This window comes from Topomyia yanbarensis, chromosome 2, assembly GCF_030247195.1.
Source record: "Topomyia yanbarensis strain Yona2022 chromosome 2, ASM3024719v1, whole genome shotgun sequence".
NCBI lineage: Eukaryota > Metazoa > Arthropoda > Insecta > Diptera > Culicidae > Topomyia > Topomyia yanbarensis.
This window is the reverse complement of record NC_080671.1, coordinates 336,475,338-336,488,581: the sequence shown is the minus strand read 5'-3', so window position 1 is coordinate 336,488,581 and position 13,244 is coordinate 336,475,338. Positions and strand designations below refer to the sequence as shown.

The window sequence follows — 13,244 nt, the reverse complement described above, 5'->3', positions numbered from 1 at the left end:
GCATAAAAACATAGCTGACGCACTTTCTCGATTGTCTACGGTAAACGCTATTCCGTTCGATCCAAATAAAGAAATTGTCATTCGTGAAATAGCTGTTTTTGCTGCAACTTCCGCGGCACTAAAATGGGAAGAAATTGTAGAAGAAAGTCGTAAGGACACGGAAATCATGGAGATCAAAAGCTGTTTGGAAAAAGGAAATTTGGATGATTTGCCACTGGTGTTCAAAGTTATTTCAAATGAATTATGCACCATAGGTGATGTTCTACTGCGAGTGGATCGAATTATTGTACCCAAAAGTTTACGTGCACACGTTTTGAAATTGGCTCACGAAGGGCACCCAGGTAAACGTATGATGAAAGCACATTTAAGAGCAAATGTTTGGTGGCCTAAAATCGACGTACAAGTTGAGTCTTTTGTCAAACAATGCAAAGGGTGTACTCTAGTGTCAGCTCCAAATCCACCAGAACCACTTATTCGAAAAGAATTACCAAATCAACCGTGGATGGATCTTGCAGCTGATTTCCTTGGTCCTCTCCCGGAAGGAGAGCATCTACTTGTAGTGATAGATTACTACAGTAGATATATGGAAGTTTGCGAGATGAGCTCAACTACAGCAGCTGCCACAATATCTGAATTGACAACAATCTTCTCCAGATTTGGACTTCCACTGACATTGCGTGTTGATAATGGACCCCAACTAACTGAAAACTGTGAAGAATTTCGAGAATATTGTGATGTTAATGGCATAAAATTGGTGAATACTATCCCTTACTGGCCAGCTATGAATGGGGAGGTAGAACGGCAGAATAGGTCATTATTGAAACGATTGAGGATTGCGCAAGAACTAGGAAAAGATTGGAGGGAAGAGATGAGACAATATCTTCTAACTTACCATTCTACCAACCATTCTACAACTGGAAAGTCACCAGCAGAATTGATATTCGGTAGAAAGATTAGGAACAAACTGCCACTAGTGCCACCAATGAGACTAGAAGCTGAGGAAATTAGAGACCGTGATAGAATGAACAAGCAGAAGGGGAAATTGTACACCGATAATAAGAGAAATGCTCAAGGAAGTGGCATCGAAATAGGGGATCGTGTAGTAGCTAAACGTATGAGGAGGGATAATAAGCTCGAGACAATATTTGCACCAGAAGAATTTGACGTTGTTCGCAAACAGGGAAGCGACACAACCATACGATCAAACTCTACAGGAAAGGAGTTTCGTCGTAATGTTACACATTTAAAGAAGTTGGAAAACCCGCCTGACGTATCAACCTCAAACTCCCATGAACGTGTCCCAAGGAAGACAACGCGTTCCAGAGCTGAACCAGCTCGACACAAAGATTATATATCATACTAATTCTATAAAAGCTAGGGGGGATTGTAGGGTTTTGACTAAATATACTTTTGCATGTAACGAACACATTCTGAAGAGAGCTATCTATGGATGCGAGAGAGAGAGAGAGAATGAGCAGAAGGTACAACTCGCCATGGAAAGCGAGCAGTGAAAAGTAGGATGCCGAACGCGACAGTCGCAACGCAATTTACTTGGGCATAGATTTTAACGAACAATAATAAACGGTGAAATATAAAAATATAAGTGGTGTTTAATTTCCGGTAACAAAGGAGCCTACAGGAAGTCTAATACTGCCAGCGGTATCTGTAACTTGTTCGCAAAACATTTCTCGAGTGTGTTAAAAAATAAATCGGCTAACTCGACTCATGTGAACTGTGGCCTTCAATATGTCCATCGCGATGTAATCAATTTTGGAAACATTCCATTTGCTGATGAAGATATTCTAGCTGCCATAAGCAAATTAAAGTCCTCCACACCGGTGGGACCAGATGGGATCCCTTCTATTATACTGAAAAGATGTGCAAGCGCATTGTGTACACCTTTACGACTAATTTTCAACCAATCACTGTCGCAATCAGTGTTTCCAGTGTGTTGGAGAAAATCAGTAATGTTTCCCGTTTTAAAAAAGGCGATAAGCAAAATGTTGCGAACTATCGTGGCATAACCCCACTCTGCGCTTTTTGAGATTGTTGTAGGAAATATGCTCTTTCATGAGACCAAAGCATACACATCGAAGGACCAACATGAGTTTTTAGCAGGCAGTTCAACAACCACCAATATAGCTCAATTTACATCGTACTCCATTAAAACCATCGAAGATGGATCACAAGTAAACACTATATACACTGAACTTGAAGCTGCTTTTGACCATGTTGACCACTCTCTTCTTCTGGCAAAGATCGAGCAGCTGGGTGCTCCATCAAATTTTACAGGGTGGCTTAAATCATATCTCGTAGATCGTTCTGTCTGTGAAATTAGGAAGTATCGTGTCATATAGCTTCATCAACTTGTCGAGTGTACCTCAAGGGAGCAATCTCGGACCGTTGCTTTTTTTTTCTTTATTCTTCAATGACGTTTGCTATGTTATACCCCCAGGGTGCAATCTTATATACGCTGGTGATCTAAAACTCTTTCTCATTGTGCGGTCAATAGAAGACTGTATCGAACTTCAGCGACAGCTAGATGCTTTCTCTAATTGGCTCCAAGTGTGTCTAAATGCTATAGAACATCTTTCACGTGCAGAAAAATCTAATTCTCTGGAGTTACAACATCGCCGGCCAATTGCTAGAGAGAGTGTCAATTATCAGAGACCTTGGTGTACTCCTGGACTCGCAACTGACCTTCAGAAACCATTATTCTCACGTTATAGCACAGACAAATAGAAGCCTGGGCTTCGTAATAAGAATCGCCCACGACTTTACTGATCCATTTTATCTCCGGGAATTGTATTTTTCACTTGTTCGGTCTGTCTTAGAAGCTTCCGCAGTCATTTGGTGTCCTTATACGAACATTTGGACTAACAGAATTGAAGCAGTACAAGCAAGATTCCTCCGCTTTGCTCTTAGAACTTTTGCCGTGACATAACCTAACAGAGTTACCACCATACATCGATCGAAGTCGTCTACTCGATATGGAAATTCTGGCAAAAGGCGAAATACATCCAGAGCGGCATTTGTTGGGAAAATATTCGCTGACCAAATGGATGCCCCAGATATTCTCTCACTAATCAACATCAACGTACCCCCAAGAAATCTTAGATCACGTAACTTTTTAAGACTTGACTTTCAGCGCACCGAATACGGTCAGAACGAACCCATAAGGACAATGTGTAATCTTTTCAATAGTGTGTATGATAATTTGGATTTTTATGTTTCTTGTGATGTTTTCAGGAATAGACTTAGGAGATTGACTTAGCTTATAAGATTATGTAAAAATATTTCTGTATTGTTATTGTAATGCTGTAGTTGAACATGGGAAGACTTGACCAAGCGCAAAATTCTATTATTGGGTATGACGTGTTCTATGAGGTTCTTAAAAAATGAGGTTAAATATTTTATGGGGAGACTTGACCAAGTGGAAATAAGCTGAAGAAAGATTAAAAATTTCTAATATTTACTATCCTGTGGTACCTACTGTTAATGTTAATCACGGCACACAAAAAATTCCACCTCAAACGGCAGCCTATATCTTTTAGTACTAGTAAACAAAGTTAGCAGTAATGTTGCTGATTTCGTGATGTGTGAACATGCAATGTAAGAAGTACAATTAATCCTTAAAAAGATATGCATTAAAAACAGTCGAAATTTGTGAAATGCAACCCTTTTATATTTTTTACTGCCGCCTAAGGATCTTGACAATATGACAAAATATGAAGACAGCATGTTTTATGTCATAATTTTTTGTTTTGATTTTTCAAAATTCTCTTGGTCAAGTCTTTGTCAAGTCTCCCCACTATGGGGAGACTTGGCCAAAAAAAAAAACGTTCACAGAAAAACATTTATAACTTGTGAAAAAGTAAACTAAAAATTCGGCAGAAAATTCTTAAAAACGCGCAAAACCTTTGCACATTACATTGACTGAAATTTCAATCTGCCCTCGGAAAATATATTTTTCTTCGCGAACCCCCAGCAACTTCTTCACGGCCCCCTAGGGGTCCCCAGACCCCAGGTTGAGAATCACTTATTTAGACAGTGAAAAAATTGCCTGTTCGTGCATTTTGGTTTGCACCTTTCTTTCTTATACGTAGTCGAAGTTGATGTTAAAAACTACAAGAGGCAGCCCTACGGGGTTGCACGAGCTGTAGACGTAGGACTATACTACTTAATGTAAAATATTTATTTTCTTATAAATGTTATAGTAATAATAAATCAAACATATTTCTTACGTATGGTTTAATCATAAGCAATCAACATCGAATATTACATATTGAACCAAACCTTCATGGTTATCAGGTCATTTCATTTGTAGTAGGTAATCGAATCCGATTAAACTTATTTAAGAAGATCTGAAGAAAGAAGACAGAAAACTGTGACCGAACCAGAGCTGCAAATTTTCACCAGGTTGTTTTGAACTTGAAGGAAGAACAAATCTCAAATCATGCCCTACTATGTTCAATTCGCAGTTATTCGTATACATCATTCATTCAAACAGTCGAGCTGCTCAATCATTTTCCTTTCATTTTCGATTTCATTTACCAAGTGAATATCTCTGTACTGGGATATTGACTAGATTTTTCAAGCAAAACTACTCTGAACATACTTCTTACTGTTCATGTATGCTTGAAAACGTAAAATATGTCAACATTTAACCTAAACTGGCTTTTACAGAGCAGATGACAACTTTGGTTGGTGAATGAAAAAGCATCAATTTTAAATGAAGGCGTACGGTTTGGTTATGAAAATCCCGCCAACTTGAAAGTGAATGATTAAGGGAGGCTTTGAATTTGAATCATGGTTGGGTTTGATTGAGCTGAAAGTTGGCATTTGAAAATGAAAATTTGCACCACTGGACCGAACTAATATCTGGAGCTAAATCTTTATAGCATAAGATAAGCTTGTAAAAACTTTTCGATTGTGTGTGGTAAAAAACCCGGACCAGTGTAGAAAAATCAAATTTTAGACAATATAATCACATTTCATGTATAGACCAAGCATTCTAGTTATATTTTGCCATTATTGTAACTTTCCTAAAGTACGCATACAAATATAGCGAATGCAGTCGTCTTAATCATATATTGAAACCATAAATATACAAGAATCGAAAACAATTTTATATATGGACAAGACGCGTTTTTGCAACGCTTTTTCAAGTGGCAGTGTATTCATTCATAAATAGACTTTGTAGTATGTACCTATTAGTGGAATCAAAATACTATAGGCTGAGTGGAAATGAATCACGTGATGGGGAAATGAATCAATGAATTGATCGAACGTAAATAATAAACTTTCGTTGTGCAATTTAGTAACAAATTAGATCTAACTACTTACACATTCGCCTCAAACATTAAACCCAAGCGTACAAAGCAAAATGAATGAACGCTGATGATGATGGGTAGAGCGAAAGAGACAACTAATACCACGACACTATGTTAACTGTGTTTGCAAATGGAGCTCGCATGTACAAACTATTTTGTGTACGAATAATTATACATAAAAGTGTGCTGGAAACGAGCACAACACAAAAGATAGCATAGTGTTTGAACGGACAAGCTCAGTCGCATTCACTGGGTAGCGTACCTCCACAAGCAGTGTAACGGACTTCTAACTCAGCTACACTGGCTGTGAAAACACACAGCGCAGTGATCTGCTTCGCCTGCCGCTCAACGTTTAAATAGTCGATGATGACGTCATTCATAGAAGCGTAGCGCGCTAGGTACACAAATCTGTCATGCTGGACTAGGGAAGCGCTATCTTCTGTGTGTAAATGCGCGATATTTTGACTAGGTTGTTCATTATTTAAATTTTTAAGGCCATGATATCAAAAATCTTTGGGTTTATCTATTGGAATCTATTCTTAGAAGTATTTCGAGGCGACATGAGAATTTTTTTTTTAATTTATCGTGAGATGGCTGAATTATATGCGTTTGAAATTGGACCACTTTTCGTTACATACCATTTTTGTAGAATTTGCAACGTGCACCCCTATATCGAAAACAAAGACGTAGTCCTACGTCAAAAATGTAGAAATCTTCAATAACTTTGAAACGCATGAGTAATTTTACATACAGTCTTCAAAAATATGATGTGGTTTAATTACCTCCACATTTGTCTAAAACATTATTTGCACGAAAAGTCACAATCGAAAGTTATATTACAAAAAAAACTAGATTTAAGGGGGTTGCCATAAAAAACGCCTTATAAATCGATAACCTTTAGTCCTACAAATTCAGGTTGTTTAACAAAATTCTGCACTACGGGCATTTCTAAAACTTTGTTAAAGACACATACTTTCTACATCGTCAGTTTAATAAGTGATTTTTCTAATTCGATCATAGTAAACCATACCTAATTTCAATTCTTCAATCAATCAGATTCTGGGGAATAACTCGGGAATAGAGTTGGGAGTACCGGCAAATACAAATTAAATACGCCAAGGTCCCATACAAAAGGCTCATCATTTTTTGGTTCACTGAAAACTAGATTTAAAGAACCCTATGCACGAATTTTGCTTGACAAGTAACAAATACTGCAAAATAATATGAAATGGCAACGCGATTAGATAGAACCGATCAAAGCATGTCGTGCATAGATCTGATGTTTGACATTTGTTTATGTTTTGCCGTTAACTTTTTTACATTCGACGGAAACCGCCAGCATCCGGGATAGATAGTATTGTAGGCTTGGTATTACAAGGTAAGGTACTGTTTCTGCACTTGGGAACTTCAACCTCGCTTTCCGGAAATATATTTTATTTCATGGAATGAAAAATATTTAAAAACTTTTTTGTCCTTATTTCAGGAAATCAAACTGCTTCCTTGTGCTTCGCATAGAATCAGTTGAAGGAGGTTCACCACGATAGCTGCTATCATGTCGTAGCATTTGCAACTAAGTACTGCCCAAAGTAATAGTTTCCATCACTTAACACAGTTTTTCTACCACTAGTAGTTTGTATTTGTGATAGATAATATAATGATCTAGAAGAAAATAATACGGTTCAGATACTGCAGGATCATCGCAGCTACGTACGTAAGCTGGGATCTAGATGGTGAATACCTCGCATCTTGTGGGATGATCACATGTGTATCATGTCGAAGTACGAGGAAAATTATTCGAAGGACTCAACTATTTTCTTCGGGTCGGCAGTAGTGTCTACCGAAAACGAAAAAATGCTCTTACTTGATATCAGGTGGTGTTTTTACAAATGAAGAAATAATAATAAATAATTGAAGGGAGTTGAACTCATTAAATTTATTTATTCTAACCATATGTTTTCGACCAATGAGCGTTCTTCCATTTATCTCCAAAGCTCTAAATAAATATTTACCGAATAATTCATTGTACGCAAATAATCAATCAAGGTACAGAAACTAATACGGTACTACAACAGCACCCGCAAAAGTCGTACGCATTTTAATAACAATCTGCTTACTACCAAGGTTCTGGTTACTTTTCTCTAGCGCTCAATAGCGTTTATCATCGGAGACTCGGAATCAAACTGAGTGAAAGTTTTGGTTTCTCAGACTTAGAACGCCGTAAAGATAAATAATGTGAAATACTTTACGCTCGTCCAGGACATGCCGCAGACTCAGGTGATTTCATTTCATTTTTTGGCATTTCAAATGTCAAAAGATCCTGACCCTTGAAGAAGAAGACAAAAGTTTAAAGTCGTCGGGAAACCCTCAGCTTGCTCATATGACCCTTTTCCACGCTTTTCTAAACTTTCTTTTTGTAAATTTATATATTTGGAGGAATTGTAAAAATTGATTGGTTGATCAATGTGGATGGATGGATGGAAACACAAGCGATCATATTTTGCAAGTCTGGAGTGATATGGGCTCAGTCGTAGATCAGTTGTGTTGGTGAGGAGGGCCCAATAACCGAAAGAATGATATATCTTGGCCTTCGAATGGACAAAAATCTTACTTTAAGTAGTCATGTTAACGACACCACTCGAAAAGTTTTTGCCTCCCTACGCACTTTTCGTAAACTTTTAGTTTTAGTGACAACAGTTCATCAAACTGCTTGCACCGTAATTCAAGAAAAGTGGGTAATTGGTATTATGTCAAAATATTGGAATCTAATGACACACAGTGATATTGACATGTTAATAGGCAGAGGTATATTTTGAGTTCTTGCGTCATAAAGTCCATATTTAAATGACCCACCCAAGTTTAAGATATTTTTATATTAAGTTTCAGTCGGCCCATTCAAAATTACAAAAGTCATGTTAACGGTCTCGTTGAAACATCTCTATTGAAGCATCGAGATTGGTAATTAGTAACATAACCCTGTCAACTGCTGCGATACGCACACGCTCATTTGCAATGATATCTGGAAGTGTAAATATTAATTTTAAATATTAATTTTGGAAGAGGAAGCAATGATTTCATACTTGAAATTTTTAAAAAATCACATTTTCTGAAAACCATGGTGGACAATTGAAAGAAATAAGCTTGTTATAATCATTCCATCGTGTTTAAGTAACTGCGTCTTAAAACCTTTCCTTTTACCATTTTTAGTATCTCGTGATTGGAAAAATAAATTTCAAGAACTAGTCTTCTAATAGAATTGAAGCTAAAAATACTCGTTAATTATAGTCCCAACTGGATAGTTAATTATTTGGTTATCGTGAAAACCAAATACATCTTATCATTTATCTTACCAAAATGACCACCATCAAAGTGAAAAAGTTGCTACACTCCATGCAATTGGCCACGAAGACGAACCCCCTGCATCAACATTGTTTCAGGTGCATGGATTGAGACCACATATAGCAGCACTGGCATATCGTTGCATGTGATGTCGAATACTGGAGTTATTGATGCGTTGGTTTCAAAATACTTGGTCAGACCACTTGTTATAAATTTAAATCCTATTCATAGTGAAATGATTACTAGAATTCAATAGCCGCCCGTAGCATATTCGGAACTGTTCCACTAAATCCCATCTAATCCGAGACGTCATTAATGTCTACAAAACAGTTCCGGAGGATTGGAGCAAGTAACATGTTTGAAGGATTCCATTAAAAAAATAAATAAACTAGCTTCGCATTTCCACACAATTTTGGAATTAACGAAAAACGTGAACATTCTGGTGAGTCTTGATGCCTGAAAATAATGTTATAATCAGTAAATTGAACAACACGTAAAAAGCAAAAAATTCTCTTATTCGTTTTCAAATTTCTTTAATAATAAACAGTAGCTATAGAAACGCGAATTTTTGATTTTTCGGTTTTCAGTGCTGCCATTTATAAGATAAGTTCTTCAAGGTACACTGTCAGTTTGACACTGTACCTTTTCAGGTACAGGGTAGCTTAAAACGTGTCCTCGAAAAATCATCAGAGCATTCCGTATTAACATATTTGTATTTGGTACCGGTTTTACCGTTACCGAAAACCGGTAAAACCGTCTAAATATCCTATACCGAAATACCGGTTTTATAAGAATGAAAAACCGGTATTTTCGGTAATTTGTTAGGAAGAAGAATTTAATAAAAGAGTTTTATTGTTGCACAGCTTTGAAACACTTTAAAACGCTTTTCACTTGCTATTGTTTTGAAAAAACTCTTTAATAATTTTTTACGTTTTAACGACATTCAATTAGCTAGAGTTTACTGGGTAGGGAAAGTTATGAAACTTAGAGCCATAGTACTCAAGTGAGAGCAAGGATGTGAAGTAAACAGATCGGAAAACTAGAAGTGGCAGGGTCATTAGAACAGGCTTAATATCGTGCGGGCTTAATTTTTGCCTTCTGATAATGAGAGTCGAGCTTAGGCAGAATAACTACGAATCACTCGAGTTCACTATCATGTGTCCTTGATAAAGGTAGACGTATCTATCTTTACCGTGACAACCGGCAAAAATTAAGCCACGCAAGATCACCACTGAAAACCTGTCGACGATTAGCATCAATCTGAATGATGATTGCTGCTGTTCATCTCTGTATGCCTTTTGAATGCCGGGATAGATTTTTATTAGACTATTGTCACTGTTCTCACAGTCGTGGCGGGTTTGCTACATTGTGTAAGGCAGTGGCTGTGTCTACAGCGGCTACCCACCGCTGCCGATGGAATCCCATCAGTTTCTTTTTCTTTTTTCCCTTTTTTATTTCGACTATGTTAGTCACATTTTCTTTTTTACGTTTTAACGACATTCAATTAGCTAGAGTTTACTGGGTAGGGAAAGTTATGAAACTTAGAGCCATAGTACTCAAGTGAGAGCAAGGATGTGAAGTAAACAGATCGGAAAACTAGAAGTGGCAGGGTCATTAGAACAGGCTTAATATCGTGCGGGCTTAATTTTTGCCTTCTGATAATGAGGGTCGAGCTTAGGCAGAATAACTACGAATCACTCGAGTTAAATGATCAAATGCCCAATTGGCTTTGTATGTTGAGCGATTATTTTGTTAACACAGTTTGTAATTATTTTTAAATACCGGTTTTTGCCAGTTTTACCGGCTTTTTCTTTTCCAATACCGAAAATACCGTTTTTTTTTTAATTCTTCGGTTTTCCCATCCCTACTCGGGAACAACTCCTCCAAAGACACCCTGTGAGTATTCGATGGTGTGGCCTCTAGTGAATTAGGTTTTGAAAAAAAGATTTGTTCCAGTTCCATTTCTGGCTAGCTCAAAAAGCGGTTTCGAGAAAAACGCATTTTATGTTTTCGGTTTGCTCCAGAATTTCTTCATAGGTAAATTCCGTTGTGGCAGAATCCAAAATTTCAACATCTATATATACTTGTTGCCTTCAGTTGTCATTTTTAACATCCTTAAGCACATTCTAAGCTATTAATAATATTTTCATATTTTAACGATGTTACAGTGGTGACACCCCTTAATTACGATAAGCATTTCCATGGATTATTGATTTCTTATGTTCAATAAAAAAATACTTAAACACCATTCAAGTACAATTGAATTTGGTAATCATTCATTCGTGAATTTCAATACGATCTCGAAAGCATTTTCACCGTGTCGTCCCTGCATAACAAATTGTAATACCGCCTGTTTTCCCCCATGTATATACGTCCAGTTTCTGTCGCGCTCAGAATTGTCTACCGGTAATGGCTATCACATCCCAGCTACTCGAAAACAAAAACCAGCATACGAGATGTGAAACTTTCCAAAATTTACGGCTACCCAAGCCCATGCAAAGTAAACTCTTTGGGACCACTCATAAATTACGTAACGCTTTTAGGGGGAGAGGGGGTTCGACAAGTTGTTACATATTGTGACATAGGGGGGAGGGGGAGTAAACTAGATCGTTACGTAACATGTTTTCACCGAAGAAAAAAAATTTTTTCACGGAATTTGTTACGTAATATGGGAGGGGGGGATAAAGAAATTTGTGACAATTTGTTACATGGGGGGAGGGGGGAGTCAATTTTGGGCAATTTTTGCGTTACGTAATTTATGAATGGTCCCTTTCCGATAATATTGAACGGTTCCACCCACCAACCAGTGGTGGAAGGATAAGAGTTGCTAGGAAATTCATGCTGGTGGCTGTTGGAAAATTGTTTATTATTTTCGTGAAATGTGAAGATATATGGGATTCGAAAAACGAAACAGAAAAAAGGTAAATCGTAAATCACGTTGCTTGGCGAAAAAAAAAATCTTGCATTTTAGCTCATAACATGTGCTGACGGAGCTCAGCTTATATAGGCAGATGAGATGATTTATCGGGATCGATTCAGCTCAAATGTTCAATGCGAAATATTTTGTATTTGTCTCAGGTGATTTTCGTAGTTTGATCAAATCTTCGTTGCCGTCAAATGGTAAACATGACAAAAAAGTAACAATTGTAAGCTCGGTAAAATGTGCCAGTGAAAATTGTTGGTTTAGCTCGAACCGCTAACTTTCGAGAGACACTCTTAACTAGGTTAGTTACATACATATATCTGCTTTTCTCTACTCTAAAAAAGAACGATAAATGTTACTCACAGAAAGTTTTGGCCCATCAGATTCAACACAGTGAGCGATTTTCGAGATTTGCTGGAAAGCATACGACTAACTTTCTATCCGTTTCATTCTGATTGTTACAATACATACTAGTTGGTGTCGTAGTACGAAGTTGTAGCTTTACTTTTTCATGTGCCTCGATTTCCTGGTTGCAAACCCGCAAAAACCCAACCTGAATGTGAACCCATATAATCTCATTTATCGAACCATTCGATTTGAACTACGAGTGTGCATGTTGGCAGAGGAATACCTACATAATGTACTAGTAGACCGGTACAAATATTTCGGAATTGTTTGCGGATATATGAAAAATATATCTTGAGACTTCGTTAGAGTTCGTGAAAGAATGTATGGAAAATTTACGTTGAATAATCGAATTACAGTCGCAAATATCAGCAGTGCTCTCCAATCAGCAGCGGCTTTTTAAATAGTCCAGATCTACATTTCTTTAATGTATTATTTGATGCAAAGACTTTATTGATGATTTTTAAATGTATGTTTCTTGTAGCTGTTTCATACGCTTGTTAAGAATATAATTTTTTGGCTCTCGCATACAGAAAGGTGACGTTAACTTCGAAAACAAGCGTTTTTTTCCTTGCAGTGCAAAAAATCATATAACGAACTTTCTTAATTGGTCCGATTCCTTGGTCGGAATCGTTCAACAGGCAACAAGTATGAGAACAGCATTGAATGGTTAGAGAATAGTGGAACTTATTATAATCCAATTTGGCAGAGCTCCAAAAAAACAAAATGTATGTGCCGGTCTAACGTACTGGTCCAAAGCTTTCAAACGCAGCTCTCTAACGTAAATTTTCACAGCATAAAAGGTATAGATAGAGAAGCCTAAATATATAGACAGAATACAAACCTCGATACCGGTTCAATTGAACAGAGCAGGATTCCTACTTCTTACGGGAATTATTCCTCCTTTCTCCCCTCTCGACAAGCTCTTGTGAATTATTTCATCTTCGTCCGTAGATACATACATACATGCTACATGAGAGAGCACCTTGACGATTTGATATCGATTTTTTGTTGTTGTCGAAAGCGTGACGTCAAAGCCGAAAAGAGGCTCAATGATGATTTTTCACAGCGGACGGTCATGGAGCATGACCTTCGTTACTGACTGAACAGCGTTCATATATTGTTTCACGAATAAATAATTAACAGTATCTGAACGTTGCACTATGAAAAAATAATCAATCACATTTGCAATTGTTGAATGGTCGCAAATGAAAATCTGCGCAGCAAATTTTACCAACGGCCAATTA

The 13,244-nt window shown here is 37.3% G+C and overlaps 1 protein-coding gene across 1 annotated transcript in view; it reads left to right on the top strand.

The window, feature by feature from the left end:
* Positions 1-13,244, top strand: part of LOC131684026 (uncharacterized) — a 216,194-nt gene that overhangs the window by 58,959 nt on the left and 143,991 nt on the right. The gene's annotated exons all lie outside the window — the stretch shown is intronic.